The following is a 26,024-nucleotide window of genomic DNA, read 5'->3' on the forward strand; positions in this document are numbered from 1 at the left end:
TGGGACCAATTTTGTTTAATATCTTCATAAGTGATATTGCAAAAGGCCTCGATGGTAAGGTTTGTCTTTTTGCTGATGACACAAAGATATGTAACAGGGTTGATGTTCCTGGAGGGAAACGCCAAATGGAAAAGGATTTAGGAAAACTAGAAGAATGGTCAGAACTCTGGCAACTGAAATTTAATGTGGATAAGTGCAAGATAATGCACCTGGGGCGTAAAAACCCAAGGGCAGAATATAGAATATTTGACACAGTCCTGACCTCAGTATCTGAGGAAAGGGATTTAGGAGTAATTATTTCAGAAGACTTAAAGGTGGGAAGACAATGTAATAGAGCATCACGAAATGCCAGCAGAATGCTTGGATGTATAGGGAGAGGTATAAGCAGTAGAAAGAGTGAAGTGCTTATGCCGCTGTACAGAACACTGGTGAGACCTCACTTGGAGTATTGTGCGCAGTACTGGAGGCCATATCTCCAGAAGGATATAGATACTCTAGAGAGAGTTCAGAGAAGAGCTACTAAACTGGTACATGGATTGCAGTATGAAACTTACCAGGAAAGGTTAAAGGACCTTAATATGTATAGCTTGGAAGAAAGAAGAGACCGAGGGGATATGATAGAAACTTTTAAATACATAAAGGGAATCAACTCGGTAAAGGAGGAGAGCATATTTAAAAGAAGAAAAACTACCACAAGAGGACACAGTTTTAAATTAGAGGGGCAAAGGTTTAAAAGTAATATAAGGAGGTATTACTTTACTGAGAGAGTAGTGGATGCATGGAATAGCCTTCCTGCAGAAGTGGTAGCTGCAAATACAGTGAAGGAGTTTAAGCATGCATGGGATAGGCATAAGGCTATCCTTCATATAAGATAGGGCCAGGGACTATTCATAGGATTCAGATATATTGGGCAGACTAGATGGGCCAAATGGTTCTTATCTGCCGACACATTCTATGTTTCTATGTTTCAGGTTCTGTAGACATCTATGTGGAATCAGCTGGCGAAGGTGTAAAAGGAGTGCGCTTCTTTTTGGCGTAAGGCTGAGTTCATACTTGAGTTATTTGGTCAGTTTTGGCCCCGTGACTGACCAAATAACTGAATTGTGCAGTGATTCTAAGAGCGACACCTTTCATCTGCATGTCATACGGACAGTATTTTTTTTAACTAGCAAAGCAGACTCCCTATGCATGTTACTACAAGGCACAGTGTTCTACACCACTATAAAGGCTCTCAGCCACCAGGAAATAGCCGTTTTTTTAACGTAATTCAGCGCGAATATATTCGGATCGAACCAAATTTTTCCCAAAAATTCAGCTAATCAAATTTTTCTAAATTCACTTATTTCTATTCACAGTATAAGTGAGCTGTAAAAACAATTTCTGTCTATGGGAGAAAACTACTCATTCCTGCTATCTTGAGTTCTACTACATGATGACGTTATCAATATACTTGTTGTTGTATAGAATTTGATTTTGTATTTGAACTCAAAATACTGTTTTATAGTCGAGCAGATACAATCTTGTTTTTCATTCTATAAAACTTTCTAAGAAACAGAATATATCAGCTCACCAATCCACAGATGCATCTTGTTTAATCTTGGAGCATATATAGTAACCTGGGAGGCCTCATTCATATCTTCGTTATCCCTTTCAAGACCGGGTGATTTTCTGTTTTTATCATTTTTATTTTTCACTCCCAGAATTCCCAAAGCTATATTTTATTTTTCCATAAACATAGTTGATTATAGTCTTTATAGGTGCATACAATGTAGTTTGAAGCAGGAACTAAATCCCAAATGGGGTGAGCTACAAAAAATAGTTTTATGGGTTTGCGTTTTAATACTGAAAAAAAAAAAAAAAAATTGGAAAAATAACTGTTTTTGTGGTTTATGCATATGGAGCTGTGTGAGCACTAATTCTTTGCGGGGATGATCTCTACTTTTAATTGATACCACTTTGGGGTGTGCATGTCTTTTTGATCACTTTAAAAAAAAAAAATTAGTAGGAGATGACACAACCAAAAATGGCAAATTGGGCATTCTTTGTGTTTTGTATGGGATTAATATTTTAAATTTTAATAGTGCAGGTTTTTTCATAAGTGGTGATACTCATGATGTGTACTTTTGTATACTTATGTATACTTATGTATTTTTATTTTCATTTTGGGGAAAATGTTTTTTTTTTATATTTAATTTTTTTTAATATACTTAAAACATTTTATTTTTTTTTCCACTTTTTTTATAGTCCTCATAAGGAACTATAGCAAGCAATCATTAGATTGCTTCTCTCATAGACTCCCCAACAATATCAACTGATTGAAATGTAAACATAGAAATATCTACATTGAAGTGATCTTCATAGGGAACATTAAGTACGGTAGATACAAACTTTTTAGGCCTCTTGCACACTACTGTATGTATTTTGTGGTTCGCAAAAAAAAAAACGATCCGTAAAAAATACGGATGACGTCCATGTGCATTCCTTATTTTGCGGAATTGAACAGCTGGCACCTAATAGTACAGTATTATTCTTGTCCATTATACGGACAATAATAGGACAAGTTCTATCTATTAGCGGAACGGATATACGGAAATATGGAAACGGAATGCACACGCAGTACATCAGATTACAAGACTCTGTCATTGTTCCACTCGGTGGCCTTCTCCTGATGCTGCTGCTGCTACCTCCAGGCTCTGTCATTATGCCACTCGGTGGCCTTCTCATACTGCTGCCACCTCAAGAGTCTGTCATTGTGCACTCGATGGCCTCCTCATAATGCTGTTACCTCCAGATTCTGTCATTGTGCCACTCGGTGGCCTCCTCATACTGCTGCCAACTCCATACTCTGTCATTGTGCCACTCGGTGGCCTCCCCATACTGCTGGCAGCTCCAGATTCCGTCATTGTTCTACTCAATGGCCTTCTCCTGATGATGCTGCTGCAACCTCCAGGCTCTGTCATTATGCCACTCGGTGGCCTTCTCATACTGCTGCCACCTCAAGAGTCTGTCATTGTACACTCGGTGGCCTCCTCATACTGCTGTTACCTCCAGACTCTGTCATTGTGCCACTCGGTGGCCTCCTCATACTGCTGCCAACTCCATACTCTGCCATTGTGCCACTTGGTGGCCTCCTCATACTGCTGCCAACTCCAGACTCTGTCATTGTGCCACTTGGTGGCATTCTCCTGATGCTGCTGCTACTGCCGCCACCTCCAGACTGTGTCTCTGTGCCACTCGGTGGCCTCCTTTATACTGCCGCCACCTCAAGACTCTGTCATTGTTCCACTTGGTGGCCTCCTCATACTGCTGCCACCTCCAGACTCTTTCATTGTGCCACTCGGTGGCCTCCTCATACTGCCGCCACCTCTAGACTTTGTCATTGTGCCACTCAGTGGCCTCCTCATACTGCTGCCAACTCCAGACTCTGTCATTGTGCCACTTGGTGGCCTTCTCTTGATGCTGCTGCTGACGCCACCTCCAGACTGTGTCATTGTGCCACTCGGTGGCCTCTTCATACTACTGCCACCTCCAGACTCTGTCATTGTGCCACTCGGTGGCCTCCTCATACTGCCGCCACCTCCAGACTGTGTCATTGTGCCACTCGGTGGCCTCTTCATACTACTGCCACCTCCAGACTCTGTCATTGTGCCACTCGGTGGCCTCCTCATACTGCTGCCACCTCAAGAGTCTGTGGTTGTGCCACTCGGTGGCCTCCTCATACTGCTGCCCCCTCCAGTCTCTTACATTGTGCCACTCAGTGGCCTTCTCCTGATGCTGCTGCTTCTGCCGCCACCTCCAGATTATGCCACTCGGGAGCCTCCTCATACTGCTGCCTCCTCAAGAGTATGTCATTGTGCCACTCGGTGGCCTCTTCATGCTGCTGCCACCTCAAGACTCTGTCATTGCGCCACTCAATGGCCTCCTCATACTGCTGCCAAATCCAGACTCTGTCATTGTGCCACTCGATGACCTTCTCCTGATGCTGCCAACTCCAGACTGCGTCATTGTTCCACTCGGTGGCCTCCTCATACTGCTGCCACCTCCAGACCCTGTCATTGGGCACTCTGTGGTCTCCTCATGCTGCTTCCACCTCACCACTATGTCATAGGTCCACTTTGTGGACTTCTCATGCTGTTTCCAACCTCCCCACTTCATGACTGGTCCACTAATTTGGCTTTCGATAAACAATTTAGAGGAGCTCACCAGCAACCTACTGGAGCCCAGTCTTTCAGATACCAACTGAAAACCAAAGAATTTTGTAAAAACAATCAGACTGGCTCACAGTATTTCTGCATTTATTACACTTAATAAAATTACAATTAGTTACAATAACAGTTATAAAATAAATTGCCCACTAAGTATTAGACATATCCTAATAGCATATCAACTCAATAGCATAAATGAATGGGTATTTTAAATGCGGAGCTCACGCATATACCCAAACAACAGGAGTACTCCAAAAAGATAATAGGACCACTTGGTTATGCTGCGTGGTGTCTGTCAATAGCGCATTAGATTTGAACTTTGTCAATGCTCTGATACTTATAAACTAACTTGCCAATGCTCTACATACAAGTCACTGAGAAGGTATCCACCCTGCGGTCACCGGTATGTGGTTCTGGCGTCCAGAAAAATACTTTGTACTTTCTTTTGTATCAGTGTTAGCTGCCTACCTCCTGCCACGAGGTAGTATCGCAGCTTCTCCTTCTCGGCGTCTCACGTGACCTGACCTTGAGATGGTTCGCTGGTCGGTGATGTCATCCACCTGTGCCGATCGGAGTAGCAGAGGTCTGTATAGCAGAGCTGCGCCGGTACGGGGTTCAATTCCCCTTCACTGGAACTGCTAGGTGGTGATTGATTCAGTCCCCTTTGATGAATTAGATCGCTGCCGGTACCGCATCCGCTCTTTCGGGTGGTTCTAGATGGAAAAGAGCAAAAGTCCTTTTCTGCGCCAAGACAGAAATAGCGCACCACTAGCTGGGTCCAATTCACACTGGTTCACACTAGACGCGTTTCGGAACCGTAGTTCCTTCCTCAGTAGGCAAATGTGAAATGCTAAATGTGGACAGGCTGGACATGTCTTTATATCCCCTTCTTGGGTTTGATGGAATATCTGGTCTGGATTCCTGATTTTTCAGCTGCAAAAAGTTTGCCACTTGTAGCTTGATCTTTTCATAGATCCAAAAAGGGTATTGACATGCATGTACCATAATTAGTGGACAACATATACATAATATATAATACAGAATATAAAAATCTGTGAAGGTTTTTTAAAATAAAAATCTTTTTGTATACCAATAGAATTATATTGCAAATAGAAATATAAAAGAATACAATAACAATAGAATGAAGTGAGAATAAGGATGAAAGTAAAAATTTGGCTTTCGGCCTGGCTGACATCATCATTTATATGACATTTCTACTGATCTGTCAGAAGGAAGGAAAAATTAGATGCACGGATCCTGTCTGTGTAGCAGCTCTAAGGCCTGTATGGTCCCATCAGAATTGGATTATAATTTGGTAGCCATAAGCAGGAGTGGGTACAAAACACAGAAGACATGCAAATATTCAATTCACGTGTCATCTCTGTTTTAGATCCACTCCTGTTAGGTTTTTTTTGGCATTAGCAATACTGATGGATTATTGAGCAAATGCTGACCAAGTGAAGGCTTATGCTCCAGACAGGATTAGTTTTTTTGTCAGTTACTCTTCTGATGGATCAGAGGAAGGGCAAATTAATCAGTGATGTCAAGACAAACTTACTGCTGACACCCTCTCCACTCTGTCATGGGGGCTCTACTTGTATAAGCGCTTAATACGCTTAATAGAACAGGTTCTGTAGACATCTATGTGGAATCAGCTGGCGAGGTTGTAAAAGGAGTGCGCTTCTTCTTGGCTGTAACATTGACCTGTAAGGATGAGTTCATACTTGAGTTATTTGGTTCAGTTTTGTCCCTGTGACAGCCCTAATAAGTGAATATGCAGTGATTCTCAGAGCGACACCTGTCATCTGCATGTCATACGGACTCACAGTATTATTTTACTACCAAAGCAGACTCCCTATGCGTGTTACTGCATGGCACAGTGTTCTACACCAGTATAAAGGCTCTCTGCAGCCAGTAAATTCAGATAAAACCAAGTTTTTTTCCCAAAAAATTAGCGATCCGGCGAATTGAAGTTTTGAAAAATACGCTCATCTCTAATCATAATACATTAGTAAGTGTCTTGTATTATATTTGTCTACATGAGAAATGCCATCTTATTAAGTGAGACAACCCATTTAAAGAAAGGATAACTTCTAACCTTGAATTTAATGGCAACCTTTAATGCATACAGTCAGGGCTGGTGCAAGGATTTATGCCAACACAAGTGAATCTACATTTTGGCGCCAGAAGTTGAACTCTATGGTTCAGTTGACCCATGGTTGTCAGTATGTTGCAGCCGTAATACAGACTCTAAAATGCTCCAATAGCTCGGCCATATAAAAGCAGAGAGGTTTTCATGTTTTATGTAAATATGGCTTAAAAATAAGCAAGATAAAAGGCACAATAAAAAAAAACCAAATAAAAATCAATGTAAAGAACCATAAGAAGGCAAATAGCGCATGCACACAACTGCCATTTTCTGACCCATTCATTTCAATGGGGCTGAATTTTTTCAACTGTTCTGCAAATTACAGAGCAAGTCCTAATCTTGTTCATACTTTCAGACGATAATAGCCCTTGCAATTGATGGGTGTGAGAAAGATACAGAACGCACGCAGAAGGACCCCTTCCTTCACAGCTCACCATCTGCAGCAGTTGGCTTCTCCTCTGTGTGGTCCTGGTATCTTCTCTCTGCTTCAGATAATCGCTGGTTTGAGGACCGCATTTTTCGCCCTATAAGACGCACTGGCCCATAAGACGCACCTAGGTTTTAGAGGAGGATAATAAGCCATGTAAGCAATCATCCCCCCATGTAAGCCATAATGCCCCCATGTCAGCCATCAGCCCCCCATGTCACATTTCTCCCCCTCCATATCACATTTCCCCCCATGTCAACTTTCTCCCCCTTCCTTCACAAAATCCCCTCTGTCACATCATCCCATGTCACATTTCTCCCCCTCCGTGTCATCTTTCTACCCCTCCATGTCAACTTTCTCCCCCTCCATGTCACATTTCACCCCCTCAGTGTCACATTTCTCCCCCCTAAGGCCTCAATGTCACATCTTTTTTCCCCTCCATGTCAAATCACCTGTCACATCAGCCCTCCATGTCACATTTCTCCCCCTCCTTGTCACATTTCACCCCCTCAATGTCACATTTCTCCCCCTCCATCCATGTCACATTTTACCCCCTCCAAACCATGTCACATCACCCCTTCGTGTCACATCATGATCACATCATTACCCCCTATGGTGTCATATTCCCCCCCCCATGGCATATCATCCCCCCCTTCCTGGCCGGCTCTGGCCCTATCCCCATGTCACAGACTACAGACATTGTCCCCTCTCCCTTTATGCTACGGTCACCATCCCCCCCCCCTCCATTTATGATTGTTTGTGTAATAATTTTTTTTAAAACACATTTATGCCATGCACTCTGGCGCTAGTTCGCTCATCAGTGATCACCTACCCACCTGTCCTGCTGCTACGGCAATCTGGCTGTGTGTGAGTCAGACTCACAGACACAGTTAGCTCCAGTCCCTGCTGCCACCCCCGCCGCCACTGCACCAGTCGCCAGTCACACACCCCTGGCCTGACCCCGTGACCGTGCTGCTGTGCCCGTGCCACTCTGTTAATGACGGCCGCGCGGCGCACGCAGTTTAAAAAAAGTAAAAAATAAAAAAAATTATAAAAATTTAAATAAAAAAATAGCTTTTTACAATATAGGCTCAATCATATATTTAAGATTAAAAAAATGAAAACATGAACCTAGAACAACCTGATCTATAAAAGGATCATGTTACTTATTGCACAATCCCACGTGGTAAAAGGCATAAAAAATAAAATAAAAACAATGATGGAATCACTGACCTCCCCCAAAAAATTGTATAAAAACTGATCAAATACTCATAGGTATCCTTAAATGATCCAAAAAAAAAACAACAGCTCGTCCTGCAAAAAACAAACCCTCACATAGCTACATTGGCTGAAAAATAAGAATTCTATGCATAATAGAATCAGAATCAAACTGAATTGGTCCTTGAAAAAGCCTTCTAACATCCTAAAAAAAAAATATGACATTGATAAAATGACGCAGATATAAATTAGACATATGGTGAATGTTAATTAATAACTATTTTGTGAAGTATCACTATCCGTCTTAAAATTAGAGAAGTTTAAATTTAGAAAATTGCTAATTTTTCAAAATTTTCTGTAATATTTGTATTTTTCATATACAGAAAGTTAAAACATATCAACTCAAATTCACCACTATCAAGAAGAAGAGTCAGGAGAAAACAGTTTTAGAATCACTTGGATAAGTAAAAGGATAAAGTTATTACTGGACTGGCTGTTACTGAGACGTGGTTCAAGGGGAATAATGACTGGGATATATCAATACCTGGGTTCTCTCTATACAGGAAAGACAGAGAAGGCAAGAAGGGGGGAGGAGTGGCCCTGTATGTGAAAGATAGCATAAAATCTAATTTGATACAAGTTAGCGAGAACAATTTAGAGTCAGTTTGGGTTACCTTGCAGCTCAGCTTGATAATCATAAGGTAACTTGTGTAGGTGTGATATATAGACCACCTAGCCAATTCAAAGAATTAGATGATCTACTAGTTGAAGAAATAGCTAAAATGGCATTGAAGGGGGAAGTTATCATTATGGGAGACTTCAATCTTCCAGATGTAAACTGGAAAACCAAAATAGCTAGTTCTGCCAGGAGTACAGATATTCTAAATTCCCTACTGGGATTATCTCTATAGAAAGTAGTGGAGGAGCCAACCCGGAAGGAGGCCATTTTAGATTTAGTATTCACAAATGGGAATTTGGTATCTGATATTACTGTAGGGGAAAGCTTGGGATCACACCACCCAAAAGCAAAAGTTTTAGATTTTAGAAAAACTGACTTTTCTAAAATTAGATTAGTGGTATACAAGTCCCTATCAGACTGGAACAGTTTCATTGGAGTCCAGGAGAAATGGGACTACTTAAAAGTGGCACTATTGAAGGCAACAGAAAATTGCATTAGGCTTGTCAGTAAAAGCAAAAAAAGGAAGAGACCACTGTGGTACTCAGCAGAAGTGGCCAAAATCATTAAAAACAAAAAGATAGCATTTAGGAATTATAAAAAAAAAAAAGAGGATGACAGGCAAATTTATAAGATTAGGCAGAGTGAGGCCCAACAAATTATAAGAACTTCTAAAGCACAGGCAGAAGAGAAATTAGCTCAGTCAGGGGAAAAAGGCGATAAAGCATTCTTCAGATACATAAATGAAAAAAGGAAACTAAAACAAGGAATTGCCAAATTAAAAACAAAAGAAGGAAGGTATATGGAAGAAGATAAAGAACTAGCTGACTGCCTCAATGAATACTTCTGTTCAGTTTTTACAAAGGAAAATGAAGGAGAAGGACCTCAGTTAGGAAAGAAGACTAATGAATCTTTTGATGCATGTGTCTTTACAGAGGAAGAGGTTCTAAGTTAACTGTCTAAAATTAATACAAATAAGTCACAGGGGCCTGATGGTATACACCCAAAGCTATTAAAAGAGCTGAACGGTGAACTAGCAAAACCATTAACATGATTTATTTAACCAATCACTGGCAACAGGAGTTGTCCCGGAAGATTGGACATTAGCAAATGTTGTGCCTATTCACAAGAAAGGTAGTAGGGAGGAATCAAGCAACTATAGGCCAGTAAGCCTGACATCAATAGTGGGGAAATTAATGGAAACCATACTTAAGGAGAGGATTGTGGAACATCTAAAATCCCATGGATTGAAAGATGAAAAACAGCATGGGTTTACTTCAGGGAGATCATGTCAAACTAATCTTATTGATTTTTTTTGATTGGGTGACTAAAATAATAGATGGAGGAGGTGCAGTAGACATGGCTTATCTAGACTTTAGTAAGGCTTTTGATACTGTCCCACATAGAAGGCTTATCAATAAAGTGCAGTCTTTGGGCTTGGACTCCCATATTGTTGAATAGATTAGGCAGTGGCTGAGGGACAGGCAACAGAGGGTTGTAGTCAATGGAGTATATTCAGACCAAGGTCTTGTTACCAGTGGGGTACCTCAGGGATCTGTTCTGGGACCCATATTGTTTAATATCTTTATCAGCGAAATTGCAGAAGGCCTCAATGGTAAGGTGTGTCTTTTTGCTGATGACAAAGATTTGTAACAGGGTTGATGTTCCTGGAGGGATACACCAAATGGAAAAGGACTTAGGAAAACTAGAGGAATGGTCAAAAATCTGGCAACTAAAATTGAATGTTGATAAGTGCAAGATAATGCACCTGGGACGTAAAAACCCAAGAGCAGAATATAAAATCAGTGATACAGTCTTAACCTCAGTATCTGAGGAAAGGGATTTAGGGATCATTATTTCAGAAGACTTAAAGGTAGGCAGACAATGTCATAGAGCAGCAGGAAATGCTAGCAGGATGCTTGGGTGTATAGGGAGAGGAATTACCAGTAGAAAGAGGGAGGTGCTCATGCCGCTCTACAGAGCACTAGTGAGACCTCATTTAGAGTATGTACTCAGTACTGGAGACCATATCTCCAGAAGGATATTGATACTTTGGAGAGAGTTCAGAGAAGAGCTACTAAACTGGTACATGGATTGCAGGATAAAACTTACCAGGAAAGATTAAAGGACCTTAACATGTATAGCTTGGAAGAAAGACGAGACAAAGGGGATATGATAGAAACTTTTAAATACATAAAGGGACTATACAAGGTAAAAGAGGAGAGAATATTTAAAAGAAGAAAAACTGCTACAAGAGGACATAGTTTTAAATTAGAGGGGCAAAGGTTTCAAAGTAATATCAGGAAGTATTACTTTACTGAGAGAGAAGTGGATGCATGGAATAGCCTTCCTGCAGAAGTGGTAGTTGCAAATACATTAGAGGAGTTTAAGCATGCATGGAATAGGCATAAAGCCATCCTTCATATAAGATAGGGCCAGGGGCTATCCATAGTATTAAGTATATTGGGCAGACTAGATGGGCCAAATGGTTCTTATCTGCTGACACATTCTATGTTTCTATGTTTCTATAAATGGAAATATGCCAGATTTGAAAAATAGGGCTTCGGCATTTTGTCCAAAATTGCTTTAGTTGGAAAAGGTTAATATTGTTGAACTGCATTTTATATGTTAATTGTATATCCTGTTTATTTGTATTGTTATTTCACTGCATTAGTACTGCACTGTTTAAAGGGTTAATACATAGCCAGCTAATACTGACAGACTTTGGGATTTTCCAGCCTGGGCACTAAGAAGCTAGTCATTTTCCACAATCACAATAATGGACTATGAAGTTAAGTTGAGTTTTGGAGGGAAAAAACAGACACAGTGAACCTTTGACTGTTCAGGAGCAGTTAGAAGATGTATAAAAGTAGAGCAGACAGAGCACCTAGAGGTCTGAAAACAGGGACAAGTGTTTAGTAGGAGAGACTCTGCCAGACTGCTTGAGTGACCAGAAGAAGACACTGAGATGGGGACTCTACCCAATGACTGACAGTGATGAGCGGCAGGGGCAATATTCAAATTTGCAATATATATCGTGAATATTTGGGAAAATATTCATCATATATTCGTGGTTTAGAGACTTTGTGATCTTGTCATAATTTTCTTGATCGGAAAATTAGCGATATGATCAACACTACTCCTAAAGTCAAAGATATTGCAGCCTTCTCATTGACCCACAAGCAAGAAGCAGCGAGGGATCATGAGTACTGAGGAAAAAAAAATCTAGAATATTTGCGATTACGAAGATAAAGCACTATATTCTAGATATTTGTGAATTCTTAAAGTGCCAATATTCACAATAAAAATTTGCGATTAGAATATTTGCGATTAACACTAATGACTGATCCACAGACCCTGGGCAACCAGATCTTTGGCCTGGGTTTCACCCTTAAAAAAAAAAAAAAAAAAAATTAAATTATGAAGTTAAACTGTGAAGTTTAATTAAAAGAACCATTATCCACCTCAAGAAACCTTTTTCATTTTTTTTTTTTATATTTGTTGTTTTGAAAAATGCAAGCATAAAAATGGATATATTTGGCAATGCCACAAGCGTAAGGACCCACAGAATAAAGGTAACTTATTCTTCACTTAAAAAAGTAGCAAATTTCCAGGTTTTTTTTCCATCCCCTCCCAAAAAAAATCTAAAACTTTGTTGATAAGTTATCTGTACCCCAAAATTGTACCAATAAAATGCAAGTTTCTATCCTGCTATGACACCGTTTTTTATGATGGTTGCAAGGGAGCCATAAACCATAACTTTACTGTGATCTTTTTTTTTTTCTAAAAACAGCATTTTTTTCCATGTGCTGTATCTTGCATCTTGTATCTTTTAAGGCAAAAGCAGGACTCTAGAATTAGTAGAACCACTTCACTGTAATCACTCCATGCTGTGAGGTGTAGTTATATGGTACGGACAGAAAAGGCATACTGTGTGATAGTGGTTTCAGAAGCCTGGCACAAGGAAAGCTATTGCAGAAACACTGTGCCATTCCTAGCTAACTTCAAAGCTGCTTATTATTGAAAAGTAGAATCTTGCTTTTCAGGATTTATACAGTACCTAACTACTCTCATGTCTATATTAGGCAATTTTAAAAAGTTTTAGAATCAGCATCATTATTTGGCATATTTGAAACTACAAGTCTGTAATTTATACTGAGAGTTTTATATGTTAAAGCAGTTTTAGAGGCAATAGGTGATAATTTAGGCAGGTTTTTCATATTCCATGATACTTATATTTATTTATTTTCTTTTTTTTTATAATATCTAGTTATTTTGAGTGTCCAAAAATATGCAGTAAGTACCACGATTTTTGCTTTACCACTTTCTCAGTACTGACAGAGATCTAATACAGAGTAAACAACATTTATATGGGTAGTTTTATTGAAGAACTAACACCTTCTATCTAAATGTTTCACTGAATATGAACCACACCACAGTATACAGCAAAGGATGATTAAAGGTTATGTTTGCAAAATGAAAATGTGACCTTGATGCTGCAAGGAGCATCCCCTTTTATTTGTATTTAATTTACTTTTTTGAATATTTAAGACAGTATTACTTTCAAATACACTGCAAAACGAAGGGATCATACACATGAACGTATTGTGACTCCATATAAACTCCAAACTACAGTGTATATAGAGCCTTAACACAGCACACATTAATGCTGCATCCATGATATGGGGCATCACCATATTAAATTGAAGAAATACAGAGTTTTCTGATATAAAATGTTTCTGGACATTAATTATTATTTGTAGTGTTAAACAAATAGACACCAAACGAATTGACTTTGAATTTCAGTAAAATTTTTATTCTCTGCAAAGCCAAGCTTCCTCTGGGTTCGTGGTAACAAAAGGCGGTAAAAAATAAATAATATATATATATATATATACTCACCTCATTCATTTGGGCTCAAAGAGGCTGTCATGGCCATCTTGATTGCAGAAACCGCACAGAATCTGATGACGTGATGACAGCAGTCTCAGCACCATCCATCTAGCCAGTAGTTTTAGTAGGAGGCAACAGTTCTCTCTGGCTTTTGATAGGCGTAACATTACTTTTGAGGAGAAAGAGGATGATATTGTTATATTGTCGACTCAACTGTCCACTCCTCCTCTTAGTTACAGCAGGATGGTATAGATGTCACTTCTCAGTCTTACAGTATGCTTTGAAGACAGTGGGTGCAGCATTCCTCCTGCTCCTCCTGCATGCAACCACAGAGAAGACTTTCATTTACATGCTCTCTGTATTGACTGCCCCTGCTAGTGAGGTGCCTTCTTTTTTCATAAGAAGAGGCAACCAAACCCCATGGAGTATAGAAGATACTTAAGACAGTCTCCCTATTGATGACAGTGTTTAAACTGCCATGAGGAGGAGGCTCAGGCAGAGGCAGGGACCCCATGTATAGCTGTGTTGGTGGTAGAGGCAGTGGTAGTGATAGTGACACTCCAGCCAAATATAGAGCAGGTAGGTGGGAGTGGGGACAAAGAGCCCACAATGACATAGCACAGTCTGATAAAAGTGATGTGGAGGATGAGGTTGATGATGAAGATGATTGTGTGTTGGACAGGACCTGGGAGCCAGATAAGAGTGCTGAGGAGGAGATAAGTGCGGTGGCAGCTGCAGCAATAAAGAGCAGAGGCATTGTTCGACCACAACCTCCTAAAAACAGGCCAGATCTGCTTTTTGACCAAAGCCAAGCTCACCTCCCACTAACTTCATGTGAGTATATTCAGCCTGGAAGTTTTTCTCCACAGTGGCAGAAGACAAAAGCATTGCTATGTGCAAGATCTGCAGGGTTAAAATAATCTTTGGCCGTTCAAACACAAATGTAGGTACCACAGCTCTTTTGCAGCACATGAAGTGGCATCACCAGTTACTGTGGGAAAACAGAAGTTGTGCAAGAAAAATGTCCTCCTTCAACTGGTCTCCTTTGTGACATGCAGGCTGCATCCACCTTTCATTTTTCTTAGCTCCTTTGGAAAATGAAAGTTGGCATCTGATTGGTTGCTATGGGCAACTAGGCCAGTTCTACTTTATACCAGTTTGATAAATCTCCCCCTATATGCCTATCAATACGCTAAAGAGCAAGCTTAACTCCCACTTTGCCAAGATGCTGGCGGTACAGCCATTGTCTTACTAATTAGTGGATTCTGCTGTCAGCCTCACTGGAATATACCTGGCCAGCGTGTTTTTCTCCAAAAAAGCCATCCCTGCCTTGTATTGTCACATGAAGGAGAATGTTGGCCGTGCCTTGCAATTCACACTGTGAAGCAGGGTGCTCGCCATCATGCACACCTGGAATAGCTATTATGGGCAGGAACATTATATGTTTTTCATGTTTGACGGGTGTGGTAATGTGAACAGTGCTGGAAGGTGTGTTGTCCCACTTCAGGTACCTCAGATGGGTGAGACAGATAAAATCCAGAGAGTGGCAGTAGTCTCAGCAAAGCATAGTTTGCTGAGACATTTTTGTATACATTTTCTGGGCTGGATTTTACTTGGACTGGTGGCTAGGCTTGGTAGAGGGAGTTCCCAGTCCACACCCTTCCAGTACGGGTTTTGCTTTCTACCTGAGGTGATCGCAGGTGAGGCTTGCTGTAATCAGGCTGGCATAAAGCGCCTCAGAGGAAGTCAGTCTGAGAAGGGAGAGCGAGACTGTTTTGTGAAGCAGAGGCTCTGTGTGTGGTCTCAGTCAGGAGGACTGAGGAGCCACAAGGATTTGGAATAGCCTGGGGTTTGGATGACCTAGCGACACCTAGAGAACGAGGGTTGCACGCCCAGCATCTGGAGGACTACTGGGCCACACCCCCCCAAAATGTACTGGAGTTGCCACAGCCTGGAGTCTGCAGTATTGATGTTGGCTGAGGAAAGCGGCATATAATGTCCATGCGTGAACTGTGCTCTATGAGTGAGGTAGGGACGTAATTTGTTTAGGTAGCGCCTAGACGGGGAGTAGTTTTTTTGTGTTTTAAGTGTTGGCGGTGCGGGAACCTCACCCCACCCAGTGATGTATAACTGGACTATTCTTTATAAGCAGACTGTCAAAATAAATGCACAGTTTGGACATGAAAATCCGTTTTCTGGTGAGATATCTGTGAGTGTGACCCCCTGAAAAGAGACGATCCCTTACACGGGGTTAATGTTTTTTGCAGTAGCAGAAACAAGGCCATGTCTGTGTCGGTCTGGTTTCCACATCAGGTGCTTATCTTCCTTCTCCATGTCCTCCTCTATGGACTCCTCCCGTCCCCAACAGAAGAAGGTCAGAGCATTCCTTCTATCATATGTGTAAAGTGAAGTGTTTCCATGCTGTGTGCTGATCGGCTTGGGCGACAGAAGCCACGCATCCGATCATTTGCTAAAATGCATCAAGCAGAAAATATCCCACTGGTTGTCTCCCAACAAAATTTAACTGGGAAAGGTGGTTATCGACAATTTCAGGAACATAATGGCCGCACTGCATTTGTGGGAAATAACACATGGTCCCTGTATGGCGCACGTGATAAATCTAGTCACGCTTTTTGAAAAAAGTACAGTGGCTTGGAGAGAATTCTAGCCATGTTCAGGAGACTGTCCTTGCATTTTAACCATTCTTATATAGCAAGGAATGACCTCCTGGACTTGCAGCAACAGAACAGTCTGCCATTGTACCTCTTGATTCATGACGTTCCTACTCACTGGAATTCCACCTTACATATGATAAAGCATCTGTATGAGCAGCATAAAGCATTGAACAAGTTCATCATCCACCAGAATACCTCAGCAGGGAGCATGTGTTACTTCAAAGTCAGGCAGTGGCAGATCATCATAGATGCCTTTTGCATACTAAGGCACTTCGAAGAGACCACCAGATTTGTAAGTAAGGAAAACTGTGGCTTCAACAATGTCATCCTCCTGATATTTATCTTAGAGTAGATCTTCACATTGATGCAACAAGGGATGGTGGAAGAAGAACAACATATGCATCTTGCTAGCCTGTAGCTGTTGGGGACCCACACTGAGAAAGTCCCATGGATGATGGAGTGGAGGATGAGGATCTACCACTGGAGGAGGAGTATCAAGAGGAAGAGGAGTCGCTTGTGCAGTAGATCAAGGCTGATGATGATTACTAGTTGTGAGTGAAGAAAAAAAACAATTTGGCTGCTTTGCCAAATTTCACAAAGAAATTTGATTAATGACTTTGTTATAAAGCACATTCTTTTGTATGTCGAGAGCGTAATGACGGGGAACGGCGATTGCCCTGTCCCCCCGATGCCGCGTTGATGCATACTCACCTTATCCATTTGCTCATAGGGAGGTCGTTGGAGCCATCTTTTTTTTGAAAATCTTTATTTATAACATGTTTCCGCATATAGACATACAGTGATCAGTTAAGTGCATTTGATATTAAAGACAACATATCCAATACTGTTACATCATTTTGTTCTTCATACAAAGCAGAGCGAGGATTGACCAGCAGGGCAAGTCCTCTCCAGCCACAAGTAAGAAAAATCATACAATAGCCTACAAAGCTAGAGTCCAATGGCTCTACCATTCATGCTGTTTTGTATCCTAAGGCTACCAACATAAAGTTGGCCGGCGAGGCATCCCCCTCGTTGCTGCCACCCCTACTTCAGGCAGCATAAAGCAATTACCTAAAAACAGAAGGACAACAAGGGGAGGGAAAACAAGTCAGTCAGGAAGTCAAATATTGAGTCTTCATATTATCATCTCTGTACCTATTCCTCTGAAATCTATATAGAATGTGAGTGAATGTGAATGAATGTGAGTGAATGTGGTTGGATGAAACACGCAGTCTCAGTTATACACCTCGTTGGAAGCTGCGCTAATCTTTTCCCTGAGCATATTTCTCTTCCATATGTACTAGCCAGGGCTGCCATATTCTAAGAAACAATTTCCTATTATTATTTTCCCATCCTGCCAACTCTTCCATCCGACATATTAAATTCATTTTCTCATACCACATTGCTAAGGTTGGTGGATCTACCTCCCTCCACTTCATAGGGATAAGGAGTTTTGCAGCTGTAATCATGTGGGTAGCTAGCGAGGATTTGTTCGGTCTAAAGTTTTTCTCTGGACGCCATAATAAGATCAGCGGGCCAGTGAGAGCAATATTGACATGGCATACCTTATTAATAGTGGTTTCGATTTCATGCCAGAAATGTCTCAGTGACTGACATTCCCACCAAATGTGTGAGATGTTACCTATCCCATTGGAACACCTCCAGCATTCACTTGAGGGGAGTAAGTTAATTTTGTGGAGAAATTCCGGTGTACGATACCACCTAGTTAGTATTTTAACTGAGTTCTCTTGGACCCGCACACACCTTGAAAATCCATGGGAGTGAGATAGCACAAATGCTTTATCTCGTTCATTCAATGTGATACCTAGTTCTCTCTCCCATTCCCTCAAATAAGCCGGAGTCTGCTTATCTCTACCAGACAGTAATTGTCTATATATCACCGAGAGGCATTTTGGAGGGGAGGAAGGGAGAAGGACATAATTTTCCAACCAGGTAGGATCTGGAAGAGGCAAAAGGGACGATCTCTAAAACCTGGCGCAAGTACTCTCGAAATCCCATTTCTGGATCATATCTATTTCAACTACCGATTTACCAGTTAGAGTTGTATAATAATCAATGTTCGGGCCCAATTTCACCAAGTCCCCCAATCTGAGATCATGAGCAAATCCCCAAATCTTAGGGCAATTACCTGGTGAAATTGAGAGCAAGTGTGGAAGAAACTGAAGAGGCACCATGGGTGAAAGGCGATCTTGACCCATATTAAGAGCTGAAGAATTATTACAGTGTGCAATTGTACACCTCGTGATGTCACTTAAGACTGCTTGTCTATTGGGGGGCTTGTTATTATGTCTCCAAAGGAGGAGTTCTTGATTTACTCCAAGAAGAGATTTTTCTAGAGATATATGCATGGGGATAGAATGCGACCTAGAAAGAGTCAGCCACCTTTCTAAGTGGATAGCCTGGATGTACATAGAGAGATCCGGAAGGGATATACCCCCTTGTTTCCTACGTCTGGTTAATAGTGCATAAGACAGTCTGGCTCTCTTGTCGGCCCATAGGAACCTACCCATGAAAGATTTCAATTTGTTCAGAAAAGACTTGGGTACCCTAATTGGAAGAGACCTAAAAGTGTACATGACCTGAGGCAGGACATAAGTTGTCAGAACATTTTTCCTCCCTAACCAAGAGAGATTGGGTAATGAAGGTTTAGAAAGGAAACCTTTTATTTTGTTAAGTAAGGGGGTATAATTTAACCTGAAAAGGTGAGCTGGATTTGCTGGTACCATGATCCCTAGGTATTTTATAGCTTCAGAGGGCCATCTAAAGGGGGTCAAAGCTTCTAACTGTTTCCTTTTGGTATGGTTTAAAGAAATACCTAAGGCTTCGGATTTATCCATATTTATTTTGAAGTTAGAGACACCTCCAAACTGTTCAAAAATTCCCAAGACATGAGGCAAGGCCTCCTCTGGATTCGTAATCATCAAAAGAAGGTCATCTGCAAATGCCGCCATCCTATGATGAATACCTCCAATTCTCAATCCTTCAATAATGGGGGATTGCCTAAATTTCAGTAAGAGGGTCTCCAAGGTCAAAACAAACAGGGTTGGGGATAGCGGGCATCCCTGCCTAGTTCCATTTTTAATCTGAAAGGCGTCCGACAGAGTTCCATTAACCAACACTTTGGCCGAAGGGGCTGAGTATAGTGAAAATATAGCATCTATGACCTGTAAAGGAAAACCAAATGCCACCAAACAGGCTTTCATGAAAAGCCAATTAACTCTGTTGAACGCCTTTTCAGCATCTGTCCCTAGGAGCAGTAGCGGGGTCCTTTTTTCCTTGGCTACAAAAATGGAGTGCAAAACTCTACTGATGTTGTGTCTTCCCTCCCTCCCCGGCACAAAACCTACTTGTTCTTCCCCTATTAGATCAGGAAGTAATTTGGAGATGCGTTGACTCAATAGCTTCGCCCACCACTTCAAATCAGTGTTGAGCAATGAGATGGGTCTATAACTACCACATTCCTCAGGGTCTTTCCCTTCTTTATGTCGTTGGAGCCATCTTGATTGAAGACACTGCTCAAAATCTCGCACAGTGACGTGATGACATCACACATCAACTCGTGAGAGATTTTATGCAGTATCTTCAATCAAGATGGCAGCGATGGCCTCTCCCTGAGTAAATGGATGAGGTGAGTATGTATTTTTTTTGCTGCCATTTCAGAAAAAAATAGATTTGTTACCATGTAGTGTGAGGAAATTTGGCTTTGCAGCGAATCAAATTTTTCCTGAAATTCAGAATGAAGTGAAGGATTGCAACACAGGCCATGATTACAATTCATCTCACTGGGGAGTGGAAAAGGAAAGAACTGGGTCACCAGGCACACTGGTAATAATAGTGATGAGCAGCAGGGGTCATATTCGAATTTGCGATATTTCGCGAATATTTGTTAGAATATACTTGACTTTAGGAGTAGTGATGAGCGGCAGGGGTCATATTCGAAAATGCACGATTTTTTTTTCTTGAAAAAATCTGCAAGGTAATGATTGTGTAATATGCGAATTTTCGACATTCGAATTTTCGGATTCGAATTTTTATTGCAAATTTTTCAACTTGCAACTATTAGACAAAGAAGATTATAGCACTATATTAGCTAAATTGCTCTATATTCGATTTTTTGAATATTCGCTATATTGTTATAACAGTTTTTTCGAATATTCGTAATATATAGCAATATAGTGAATATTCGAAAAAACGAATATAGAGCAATTTAGCTAATATAGTGCTATAATCTTTATTTTTATAGTTGTAATTTTTTTCCAATCTGAACTTCAGATGAGAAAAGAATTACAACTATTAGACAAAGAAGATTATAGCACTATATTAGCTAAATTGCTCTATATTCGTTTTTTTTCGAATATTCGCTATATTGCTATAACTTTGTTTTTTCGAATATTTGTAATATTCAAAAACAAGAATATATAGCAATATAGAGAATATTCGAGAAAAAAACGAATATAGAGCAATTTAGCTAATATAGTGCTATAATCTTCTTTGTCTAAAAGGTGAAAAATTTGCAATAAAAATTTGAATCAGAAAATTCGAATTACGAAAATTCGCATATTACACAATCATTACCTTGCAGATTTTTTCAAGAAAAAAAAAACATGCATTTTCGAATATGACCCCTGCCGCTCATCACTACTCCTAAAGTCAAGTATATTGCAGCCTTCTTATTGGCCCACAAGCTAGAAGCAGGAAGGGATCATGTGTACTGATTAAAAAAAATAAATAAATCGGGAAAAAAATTGGAAAAAAATTGAATATTCGAAATTACGACTATATATAAATATATTCGAAATATTTGCAAATTTTCGAAGTACCTATATTCGCGATAAAAATTCGAAATTCGAATATTCGTGATCAACACTAGTAATAAAGGCAAGCAATATACCTCCTTACTTACTAATAATAATGAAAGGCGTATCCTCACCATCAAGCAATCTGATGATTACTGAATAGCTATGGTATTAGACCTTCACTATCAAAGCAAAATGGTGAAATGTTTTCCTGTTGCTAAATTACAGGATACATTGTTTATGCAGCTTGCCACAAATATTGCCCAGGTGTCAGACCAAGAGGCCACTCCCTGTCCCCCACAGAGTCACCCACCTTCTGCCATCTTTGCTATCACAAGGAGCAGAAGCTACAGCCACAGCAGCCAGTTCAGTACCATCAGCACAATGTAAACATTTTCCATGTGCCACGCCAGGCTAACGCAATTTAGAAAATTAAGATGTACCACCTGAACACCCAGGTTCAATCCTACCTTGATTCTGGCCTTTATTTGGTGCATATCATATTCCTTGACCCCATGGACTTCTGGGGGCAGATTGGAACAGTGGCCAAAACTGGCCTAGTCTGCTTTTTCTGTACTGTTTTGCCCAGCCTCCAATGTCATCTCAAAGAGGGTTTTCAGGGGATCAGGTGACATCATGACTAGTGATGATTGCAAATTTTTATTGCAAATATTGGCACTTCGAGAATTCACGAATATCTAGAATATAGTGCTATATCTTCAGCAGAGCGATCAGCATCAAGCATTACAGGCTCTGCTGCTGCAACGGGATAACAAGCCAAGACACCCGATGCACACTCAGATTAACAGACAATAGACCACAGCGTTCTAGCCAGAGTGGTGACCAGCATCAATCATTATAGACCCTACCAGAGTGGAAGGAAAATGAGTAAGCAGCAACCTGCACGCTCCAGGTATAATTTGGACAGTAAAATTGTTAGAACTGTGCAAATTGCAGAATTTGTGACAGTTGTCAGCCAGTGATCCTATAATTAAAGTCTGTAGCAAGAAAGAGAGTGAATTGAGGGCCCTTGCTTAAACCATCCACTGAGCTCATGCTGGGACATCTGAGTGTACAATCTACTGCTGAATGTAGAGTACCTCAATCTACCTTTTGCATTCAGTAAAGAAAAATTGCATTTGTTCTGCAATCAATGCCTGTTTATTCGCGCCATACTTTCACTGCACCGAACCCCAGGAAGCGAGGCCTGAGGGTGCACACAGTGACACTAGAACATCTTATTAAGGTAACTACCATTCCCATTCCCTGCCCTGGCTCCAAAAGTCTTGCCGAATGTCCCTTTGACAGAAAAAGTCAGATGCCAGACATTTAAATTTAACTTCATAAAAAATATCATTAATTTTTATGTGAATTAGACATTTTTAATTGATGATATTGTCATTGTTCATTATTTATCATTTTCTGCTTTAAGACTGAAGAGTTATTGATAGCAAGTAAATATACTAACGATAACTATAGTTAATACTTGTAAACATGCCTTTATTCTGTTTCATTATCTCCCATGGACTTCAGTGGCCATGTATGCACCGCAATTTATCTTTCTAAACAGGATACCGTGCATCACATATTAGTTTCAGTGGGGTCCTATCAGACATTTATGCTATTTCAAATTAATATGCCATAAATATTAGTATGGCTTTACATATGTTTTTTTCATATGGTCTTGTACAACAATTTTCAATTGCATATTAAGATTACATTAGCATATAAATATATTCCTGCATTTACAATGTACAATGTATTGCAATCTTCTTATGAACATGATTGTTTATAAATGCTAACTATTTAAACATTTAAAAGTAAGATCCTTTTAACCCCTTAAGATCCCAGCCAAGTTTCATTTTAAGTTTTAATTTTTTGCTTTCTGGCTTCTTAGAATAATAACTTTATTACTTTTCCATTTACATAGCTGTATGAGGTGCACATTTTTCATTGGACAAGTTTTACTTTCTAATGGAATCAGTTAATATTGCATATTAATTAATATTACAAATGGAGTAGAACTGGAAAAAATACCACATTTTATACATATTTATATATATTCTTTTTTAATTTATTATTTTAATAATTTAAAAAAATAAATACTTTGAAAAAAAAATATGATTTCTTTGAATATTCAACCTAATAACTTTTTATATGTCTACAGAGCCCCCAAGAGTGCAGAGCTCCCAGATGCTGTGGTTGTAATTGACTGTGGCATCTGAAGGGTTAAATGTCTGTTATTGGCGTTATCGCTGATCATAGATTTTGCCTCCATGTGTCTGCTGTTTAAAATGGCATGCACCCTGCATGCCACCGGTTCAGCTCCTTAGTGGGCACCATTCTTAAAGTTCTGTACATGTATGGCCCACGTCCCAAAGGGGATAAACTGTGCTACTTTTTTCAGATGAATCATTGGAAATGTTATCATATTCCAGATGTTAAACAAAGTTTTTCCCTCAGACTTATTATTTGAAAAAAAATTATTCTTGGGGAAAAATTAACAATAGTAAACAGAAAATTGCTCATTGAGAATAGAAAATTGCACATTTGAAGATACCCATTGAATTAAATGGGTCAATGTTCAGTCAGGGTTCTGTCTGCTCTAAATTTGGACAGCACCCGAACAGAAATGTCATCTGTCTGAAACAGGCCTATGTAAGAACAATGTGTAAAATTGGATTTATCAAAGGATCCCAGCTAAACATACTGGTTTACAACTTCATATTTAGTCAAGAAAATACATTTGCCATACTCCTGGTTTTTGTCAACTCAAATAAAATAAAAAAAGCCCAGACCATGAGCAAATATTTTCCATTGCAATGAAAAACGATTGTTGAAACTACAAATCGGCCTTGTAGTTAAAATGAGAATTAAACATGAGCACACTCATCTGCCGCTCATAAACCTGTTTATTTTAAACCATAAACAACTACCAAAATCTTATCACAAACCTCCCACGAAAATGTAGTTAGAATTGTTTTTCATATGACGACGGAAGCATATAAAGAATTAACAAGCTGTGTAAGTCTCTGTAAGTGATTAAAGTTACATACAGTTAGAGGCACCACATATGCTACAGAGGTTCTTTAACAAGACTCAAGATGATCATGAATATACTGCAACATTATGATTAACAACCCAGTTATTAAATATAATCTACTAATAATCATTATATCTATAGCATTAAAAATATCACTTCTGACTCATTTTAAAAGATATATACTGTGGTTTTTTTTCCCCATAAGATGCACTTTTTCTCCCCCAAAAGTGGAGGGAAAATGGCACTGCGTCTTATGGAGCGAATGCTGCCATTTTTACATCGCCGGCTGCGATGCTGCACAGTGCAGCCTGCGATGTATCAGCGGGGAGGGAGAAGGGGCTGGAGGTAACTTGCGGCGGGGCCCGGTGAAGTCACTGTACTCTTACACTGGGCCACACACACACAAGTATTCAGATGTGAACTGTAGGCAATTGATATGTTAACTGTAGGCAATCCATTTTTAAACTACATGGTAGCGCACTCCACGTAGCTTAGTACTCACTATTGAACGCACTTCCTCACAGCGCATGCTCCGCCCACTTTAATAATGAAGCAGGCAGAGCTTGCGTCGTGAAGAAGTGTGTAACTCACCAGCCTGCCTGCCAGTACGGGCGTTCAATAGTGAGTATTAAGATACGCGGATTGTGCTACCTTGTAGTTTAAATATGGATTGCCTACAGTTAACATATCAATTCCCTACTGTTTACATCTGAATATTGTTGTGTGTGGGGCCCGGTGTATTACAATACAGTGACTGCACTGAGCCCCGCAGCGATTTTAACACCAGTTGCCGGCCCCCACTTGTATTAGGGTCACTATTTACTGTACACAGGGACACTGTTATGGGGGATATCTGTGGATGACACATATATAGCATAAGATGCTATATATGTGTCATCCACAGATGCCCCATAACAGTGTCATCCACAGATGCCCCCATAACAGTGCAATCCACAGATCCCCATAACAGTGCCATCCACAGATCCCCTATAACAATGCCATCCACAGATACCCCATAACAGTGTGTCCTCCACAGATCCATAACAGTGCGTCATCCACAGATCCACCACTATAGTGTCATTCACAGACCACCATTAGTTAAAAAAAAAACAAAAGCACACCTTTTGGTTCAAAATATTTTGTTTCTTATTTTCCTCCTCGAAAACCTAGGTGAATCTTATGGGCAGGTGCTTCTTATAGGGGGCTAAAAATACGGTATATACTGGTTTTATCAAACCATTTAACTGCCCTGTTTTGAAATTGTCAATTTTTTTTACTACAATTTACTTGCAAATGAATAATAAATAAAATGTCAGTGATTAGTGGTTAATAGAGATGGATGAATTGAATCAATTATCAACTAAACAAATTCTCCACAAATAGGGATGAGCAAACCTTCACTCAAAACTTTGGTTTATTGCTGTACGTAGAGCCGTCTCCATACAACATTAAAATGTACGGCCTCCGACGAGGTGAAGTGAGTCATTCCCGAAGTCTTGTGAGACTTCAGTGAATAACTTAGGTATTTTATTTTTAAACTAAAAAAAAAAACATTTTAAAACTTAGATCTGAACTTGACTTTGGGTCACTGAGGAGAGTTTGAGAATGCTGGTCCCTGATGAAAAAAGATACAGACTGGACTGCTTCTGAGCCATCCAATGCAACCATAATAATAAACTGGGTAGTTTGTCAAATAATCTACCCAGTTTTTCATATGTACATAGGCTAGTTGAGATGTTATGTCATGCACCACTTATGCAGAGGGGTGGTCTAGGGTCCTACCTTTAATCAGGGGCCTCACCTGTTCCCTTGTGGGCCATTCAAAGCCTGCATCTATAGTGGTCACTAGTTTCAACATATTAGATATTTCCCATTATGGAAAATATGTGTGTGTTTTCTGACAAGTGCCCCAGAAGTAATT

The sequence above is a fragment of the Bufo gargarizans genome, chromosome 4 (assembly GCF_014858855.1).
Source record: "Bufo gargarizans isolate SCDJY-AF-19 chromosome 4, ASM1485885v1, whole genome shotgun sequence".
Lineage (NCBI taxonomy): Eukaryota > Metazoa > Chordata > Amphibia > Anura > Bufonidae > Bufo > Bufo gargarizans.